At 40.1% G+C, this 8,421-nt stretch overlaps 1 pseudogene; it reads right to left on the minus strand.

Moving 5' to 3' along the window:
• Positions 1-6,951: 6,951 nt before the first annotated feature.
• LOC133087234 (translationally-controlled tumor protein-like) lies at positions 6,952-7,821 on the minus strand (annotated as a pseudogene).
• Between the last annotated feature and the right edge of the window lie 600 nt (positions 7,822-8,421).

The following is an 8,421-nucleotide window of genomic DNA, read 5'->3' on the forward strand; positions in this document are numbered from 1 at the left end:
TATAAGAGACAAAGAAGGACACTACATAATGATCAAGGGATCAATCCAGGAAGAAGATATAACAATTATAAATATATATGCACCCAACATCAGAGCACCTCAATACATAAGGCAACTGCTAACAGCTATAAAAGAGGAAATCGACAGTAACACAATAATAGTGGGGAACTTTAACACCTCACTTACACCAACGGACAGATCATCCAAAATGGAAATAAATAAGGAAACAGAAGCTTTAAATGACACAATAGACCAGGCAGACTTAATTGATATTTATAGGACATTCCATCCAAAAACAGCAGATTACACTTTCTTCTCAAGTGTGCACAGAACATTCTCCAGGATAGATCACATCTTGGGTCACAAATCGAGCCACAGTAAATTTAAGAAAATTGAAATCATATCAAGAATCTTTTCTGACCACAATGCTATGAGATTAGAAATGAATTAAATGGAAAAAAACGTAAAAAACACAAACACAAGGAGGGTAAACAATACGTTACTAAATAACCAAGAGATCACTGAAGAAATCAAAGAGGAAATCAAAAGATACCTAGAGACAAATGACAATGAAAACACGACGATCCAAAACCTATAGGATGCAGCAAAAGCAGTTTTAAGAGGGAAGTTTATAGCTATACAAGCCTACCTCAAGAAATAAGAAAAATCTCAAATAAACAATCTAACCTTACACCTAAAGGAATTAGAGAAAAAAGAACAAACAAAGCCCAAAGTTAGCAGAAGGAAAGAAATCATAAAGATCAGAGCAGAAATAAATGAAATAGAAACAAAGAAAACAATAGCAAAAATCAATAAAACTAAGAGCTGGTTCTTTGAGAAGATACACAAAATTGATAAACCATTAGCCGGACTCATCAAGAAAAGCAGGGAGAGGACTCAAATCAATAAAATTGGAAATGAAAAAGGAGAAGTTACAACAGACACCGCAGAAATACAAAGTATCCTAAGAGACTACTACAAGCAACTCTATGCCAATAAAATGGACAACCTGGAAGAAATGGACAAATTCTTAGAAAGGTATAACCTTCCAAGACTGAACCAGGAAGAAATAGAAAATATGAACAGACCAATCACGAGTAATGAAATTGAAACTGTGATTAAAAATCTTCCAACAAACTAAAGTCCAGGACCAGATGGCTTCACAGGTGAATTCTATCAAACATTTAGAGAAGAGCTAACACCCATCTTTCTCAAACTCTTCCAAAAAATTGCAGAGGAAGGAACACTCCCAAACTCATTGTATGAGGCCATTATCACCCTGATACCAAAACCAGTCAAAGATACTACAAAAAAAGAAAATTACAGACCAATATCACTGATGAACATAGATGCAAAAATCTTCAACAAAATACTAGCAAACAGAATCCAACAACACATTAAAAGGATCATACACCATGATCAGGTGGGATTTATCCCAGGGATGCAAGGATTCTTCAACATATGTAAATCAATCAAGGTGATAAACCTTATTAATAGATTGAAGAATAAAAACCATATGATCGTCTCAAGAGATGCAGAAAAAGCTTTTGACAAAATTCAACACCCACTTATGATAAAAACTCTCCAGAAAGTGGGCATAGAGGGAACCTACCTCAACATAATAAAGGCCATATACGACAAACCCACAGCCAATATCATTCTCAATGGTGAAAAACTGAAAGCATTTCCTCTAAGATCAGGAACAAGACAAGGATGTCCACTCTCACCACTATTATACAACATAGCTTTGGAAGTCCTAGCCACAGCAATCAGAGAAGAAAAAGAAATAAAAGGAATACAAATTGTAAAAGAAGAAGTCAAACTGTCACTGTTTGCAGATGACATGATACTATACATAGAGAGTCCTAAAGATGCCACCAGGAAACTACTAGAGCTAATCAATGAATTTGGTAAAGTTGCAGGACACAAAATTAATGCACAGAAATCACTTGCATTCCTATACACTAATGATGAAAAATCTGAAAGAGAAATTAAGGAACCACTCCCATTTACCATTGCAACAAAAAGAATAAAATACTTAGGAATAAACCTACCTAAGGAGAGAAAAGACCAGTATGCAGAAAACTATAAGACACTGATGAAAGAAATTAAAGATGATACCAACAGATGGAGAGATATACCATGTTCTTGGATTGGAAGAATCAATATTGTGAAAATGACTATACTACCCAGAGCAATCTACAGATTCAATGCAATCCCTATCAAATTACCAATGGCATTTTTTACAGAACTAGAACAAAAAATCTTAAAATTTGGATGGAGACACAAAAGACCCCGAATAGCCAAAACAGTCTTGAGGGAAAAAAATGGAGCTGGAGGAATCAGACTTCCTGACTTCAGACTATATTACAAAGCTACAGTAATCAAGACAATATGGTACTGGCACAAAAACAGAAACATAGATCAATGGCACAAGATTGAAAGCCCAGAGATAAACCCACGCACCTATGGTCAACTAATCTATGACAAAGGAGGCAAGGATATACAATGGAGACAAGACAGTCTCTTCAATAAGTGGTGCTGGGAAAACTGGACAGCTCCATGTAAAAGAATGAAATTAGAACACTCCCTAACACCATACACAAAAATAAACTCAAAATGGATTAGAAACCTAAATGTAAGACAGGACACTATAAAACTCTTAGAGGAAAACATAGGAAGAACACTCTTTGACATAAATCACAGCAAGATCTTTTTTGATCCACCTCCGAGAGTAATGGAAATAAAAACAAAAATAAAAAAATGGGACCTAATGAAACTTAAAAACTTTTGCACAGCAAAGGAAACCATAAACAAGATGAAAAGACAACCTTCAGAATGGGAGAAAATAATTGCAAACGAATCAACAGACAAAGGATTAATCTCCAAAATATATAAACAGCTCATGCAGCTCAATATTAAAAAAACAAACAACCCAGTCCAAAAATGGGCAGAAGACCTAAATAGACATTTCTACCAAGAAGACATATGGATGGCCAAGAAGCACATGAAAAACTGCTCAACATCACTAATTATTAGAGAAATGCAAATCAAAACTACAATGAGGTATCACCTCACACCAGTTAGAATGGGCATCATCAGAAAATCTACAAACGACAAATGCTGGAGAAGGTGTGGAGAAAAGGGAACCCTCTTGCACTGGTGGTGGGAATGTAAATTGATACAGCCACTATGGAGAACAGTATGGAGGTTCCTTAAAAAACTAAAAATAGAATTACCATATGATCCAGCAATCCCACTACTGGGCATATACCCAGAGAAAAACATAATTCAAAAAGACACATACACCCCAGTGTTCATTGCAGCACTATTTACAATAGCCAGGTCATGGAAGCAACCCAAATGCCCATTGACAGATGAATGGATAAAGAAGATGTGGTACATTATATACAATGGAATATTACTCAGCCATAAAAAGGAACGAAATTGGGTCATTTGTAGAGACGTTGATGGACCTAGAGACTGTCATTCAGAGTGAAGTAAGTCAGAAAGAGAAAAACAAATATCGTATATTAACACATATATGTGGAACCTAGAAAAATGGTACAGATGAACCGGTTGGCAGGGCAGAAATTGAGACACAGTCAACAAACTCTGCCTGAGTTACTGTGTGTGAAAGAGCTTAGTCAGTAAAATTCTATACATATGTAATATTTTTGGTATGTGTGACCGTCTGAGGCAGCATGGCCTCGTGAAAAGAAAATGGGTGTGGGCATATATATATGTATATACACAATGGAATAGTACTCAGCCATAAAAAAGAATGAAATAATGCCGTCTGCCGTCACATGGATGGACCTAGAGATTGTCATACTGAGTGAAGTAAGTCAGAGAAAGATAAATATCATATGATATCGTTTATATGTGGAATCTAAAAAAATGCCACAAATGAACCTATTTACAAAACAGAAATAGAGTCACAGATGTAGAAAACAAACTTATGGTTACCAAGGTGGGGAAGGGGGGTGGGAGGGATAAATTGGGAGATTGGGATTGATATATACACACTACTATATATAAAATAGATAACTAATGAGAACCTACTGTATAGCACAGGGAACTCTACTCAGTACTCTGTAATGACCTATATGGGACTAGAATCTAAAAAAGAGTGGATATATGTATATGGATAACTGATTCACTTGGCTGCACAGCAGAAACTAACACCACATTTTAAATCAACTATACTCCAATAAAAAGTAATTAAAAAAAAAAGACAATGGGTTTCCTTCTTTCATTCCCCAATGTTTAATGATTGCCCATCATAGGTAGCACTCTGCCATGTGCTGTGGGGACAGAAAAAGATAAAGTCTCTGCCTTCACACTTTAGCAAGTGGCAGATGTGTTAAAAATGCAATAGTATGTTATGTCTGCTATTCAGTGGTGCTAGAGCTAGGTCATCCTGGCTTGTGAGGGTCTACTGTGAGCATCTCTTCCCAACTCTGTGTTCAGAGACGTCATGTTGGTAGCTTGACTGAGTATTTACACCACAGAAATTAGCAAATGCTACAAATCTTTTGAATCTCAGCTCCGTCACTGGCTGTGCAATCTTGGGTGAATCACTTCACCTCCCCAGCCTCGGTTTCCTTATTTGTAAAATGGATATAGTAAATGTTGGTTCTTTTCTCTCTCCTAGGAAGAGGATGATTTGACACTTGGAATGCAAATTGGTTGTTCTTGGATGACAGGAAGCCCGTCTCTCCTCAGATTAACTGCTGATACCCCTACCGCATCTCCTCAACTGGCACTGATGTTGTCCCAGGCTGGGGGTTGTCCAGGGAGGGCAGTAACTTATAGTGCCCACAGGGTACAGGCTTATTATGTACCCTGTGGGCACTAGGGAGAGAGAGGGGGAGACTAGAAATGGAGGAGATGATCATTGCTCTCTGCAGTTCATTGTTTCATTGTTTATAGCAATACTTGATCTCACAGCCTGCAACATTATGGATGTTTTACAACAAATGAATTTTAACTACAGCAGCAGCCAAAAATTGTTCAGGAAGGCAAGATGGGGAATGCGGAAGAACCCTGGCCTTGGAGTTAGATCTAGATTTGTCTCCCAGTTCTGTCATCACTAGTTGTTTGGCCTTAGGTAACTGAATGCCTATCTCTGAGCCTCATTTTCTCCAATTGTAAAAATGGAGGTGATGACAACTACTGCAGAGATGTGTTAGAAGGTGAGGGGGAGGCAATGGAGACAAAACCATTTTGTAACCTGTCAAGGACCATTACATGGGCCATCGAATGTGAGCAGTTAATTGCGGCAATATTGCCGGTTACCTAATATCTATTCTCTCCCTACTCCAAAACAGAAGAACGCCTATTTTTTTTAAATATATTTATTTATTTATTTATTTATTTTTGGCTGCATTGGGTCTTCGTTGCTGCACGTGCTTTCTCTAGTTGTGGTGAGCAGGGGCTACTCTTCGTTGCGGTGTGGTGGCTCTAGGCGCGCAGGCTTCAGTAGTTGTGGCACGTGGGCTCAGTGGTGTGGCTCGCGGGCTCTAGAGCGCAGGCTCAGTAGTGGTGGTGCACGGGCTTAGTTGCTCTGCTGCATGTGGGATCTTCCCGGACCAGGGCTTAAACCCGTGTCCCCTGAATTAGCAGGCAGATTCTTAACCACTGTACCACCAGGGAAGTCCCAGAACCCCTATTTTATTGGAAGTAACAATGCATCCAGCTTAAAGACTATACTTCCTTACAGCCTCAGGGAGCCAGCCTTGTGACTAAGTTCCAGCTAATGAGATGTAAGTAAAAGAGGTTTTTTTTTTTTTTTTTTGGAGTATACTTGCTTTACAATGTTGTGTTAGTTTCTGCTGTATAGCAAAGAGAGTCAGTTATACATATACATATATCCACTGTTTTTTAGATTTCCTTCCCATTTAGGTCACTACAGAGTATTGAGTAGAGTTCCCTGTGCAGTATACACAGTATTCTATACAGTAGGTTCTCACTAGTTATCTATGTTATATATAGTACTGTGTATATTTCAGTCTCAGTCGCCCAGTTCATCCCACCCCTCCTTCCCCCCTTGGTAACCATAAGTTTGTTTTCTACGTCTGTGACTCTATTTCTGCTTTGCAAATAAGTTCATCTGTACCATTTTTCTAGATTCCACATATAAGTAATATTATATGATACTTGTCTTTCTCTTTCTGACTTACTTTAGAGATGTAAGTGAAAGAGCTGATAGGACTTCTGGAAATGTTACTTCAAGGGAGTTGACTCAGCTAAGTGAGCCTCTTCTGCCTGTCCCTCCTTTCTCTTCTCACCTGGAATTTGGTGCTCTAACAGCCGTCTTTGGCCTTGAAGCGACCTTGAAAATGGAAGCTCTTTGCCATGATGGTAGAAGAGAATGATACAAGGAGCCTGGGCCCGTGATATTGGTGGTGTACCATTCCTGCCCTCTATTGCCTACCTCTGGGCCACTTCTATTTGAGAGAGAAATAAAATTCTCTCTTGTTTAAGTCTCTGCTGTTTTGGATTTTCTGTTACATGCAGCTGAATCTAACCTATATGAATATTTCTGGATGGAGCTGTAGGAGACTAGAGGGGAGAGGAGCCACCTCTGGCAGCACTTGCCCTGGGCTCAAATGGTTTACACATTTATGAGGTTTCAGTGTTTCCACTTCTCAGCAGCATTTGACTCTGTTAACCATTCCTTTCTTCTTAAAACTCTCATCGCCTGGCTTCTGTGACCTCACATTTCCTGGTGTTTGTGGGGTCTCTTTTTTTGTTTGTTTTTTGTTTAGTTTAAATGCATTTTGTTTTTTAGACAACCTACATGACATGTTTTGTGTTTTTTTCCCTCCAAAACAATGCCTCTACTCCAAATAAAACAATGTCAAAATAAATGAAGAGTTCAAGATGACATCAGTCCCATTTGTCTAAGTCCTGGTGTTGTGTGGATGAAAAGCAGCAGCCAGCCAGTTATGATGATAGGTGATAGATCCAAGGTAACAGCCAAATCTGTTCACATTTTTCCATCCCTAAACCCTCCTTAAAGGAAATCATACATGGGGTCACACCATCCTCACGGTAGTCCAGCAGAGCAACCAAGCCATCTGGATTCATGTTTTCACCAGTAAAGAACTGACCGTTTTTGAAATGAGCAAGGATGTGCTTGATTTGTTCTGCAGCCCCTGTCGTAAAGGTTTTACTCTTTCTGATCTCTGTTCTTCAAGTTTCCCTTTGATTGACTTCATATAATCTTTGATGTACTTTTTTTTTAAAATAAATTTATTTATTCATTTTTGGCTGCGTTGGGTCTTCATTGCTGTGTGCGGGCTCTCTCTAGTTGCAGCGAGCGGGGGCTACTCTTTGTTGTGGAGCACAGGCTCTAGGTGCGTGGGCTTCAGTAGTTGTGGCTGGTGGGCTCTAGAGCGCAGGCTCAGTAGTTGTGGCACACAGGCTTAGTTGCTCAGTGGCATGTGAGATCTTCCCGGTCCAGTGCTCGAACCCCTGTCCCCAATATCGGCAGGCGGATTCTTAACCACTGCGCCACCAGGGAAGTCCATGATGTACTTCTTGTAGGCTTCTCTTGTGAAGCTGGTTTCCTGCAAGTGATGGTTCATGACAATATCCACACCAGTGATTACTGTGCTTTCGGTACCTTCGCCCTCCCGGCCTTCAGCGGAGGCATTTCCATCAATGAGCAAGTCATCAGTGTTACCCTCTGTCCTACTATCTTCCCCTCCACCTCCAGACACAGCCCCCCACCCCACCCCCCGTGACCTCCCGGATCTTGTAGATGTCGGAGAGCATCTCATCATGGTTGATGAGTTCCCGGTAGATGATCATGATGGGAAGGAGATGACAGCGGCGCTAGCTTAATAGGAGCCCGGAGCTCAAGGCAGCGGCGCACGGCAGGGAGTGGAGAGCGGTTGGAAAAGTGTGGCGTCTCTTGGATTATCTAGTGACAGAAACCTTGACTTCTACGTGTTTCAACAACAACATCAAAAGAACGTATTGTCTCAGTAACTCCAGAATAGTCCAGGAGTAGATGTTTGGACCCAGTTGAATAGAGGGGTTCAAACCATAGTATGAGGACTGGAATGACATTCAAAATATTTAACAACTGGCCTTGCTTTGTCATTGACCCTCAGAATAGAAGTAAGAGGGAGTGTTCTGGAAGTCCCCTGCTGGTTCTGACATTAACTCTTTAGTTACTGGATCATGGGGAAGTTCAGGGATTGCAGAAGGGTGGCTAGGAGGAAGTGGCGAAATCACTCCTATTCCCAGGCGGTTCTGGGCAGCATTTACTTACCAACAGAAATATTTCAACAATAATCAGCCATTCCAGTGCGTACCAGGTGAACAGCAGCCCTGTGTTAGGATCCGGTTACTCTTTTTTTCCCTCTCTCAGCTGTACTATTCCATATGGACTCGGTTCTCAGACAG

The sequence above is a fragment of the Eubalaena glacialis genome, chromosome 3, assembly GCF_028564815.1.
Source record: "Eubalaena glacialis isolate mEubGla1 chromosome 3, mEubGla1.1.hap2.+ XY, whole genome shotgun sequence".
Lineage (NCBI taxonomy): Eukaryota > Metazoa > Chordata > Mammalia > Artiodactyla > Balaenidae > Eubalaena > Eubalaena glacialis.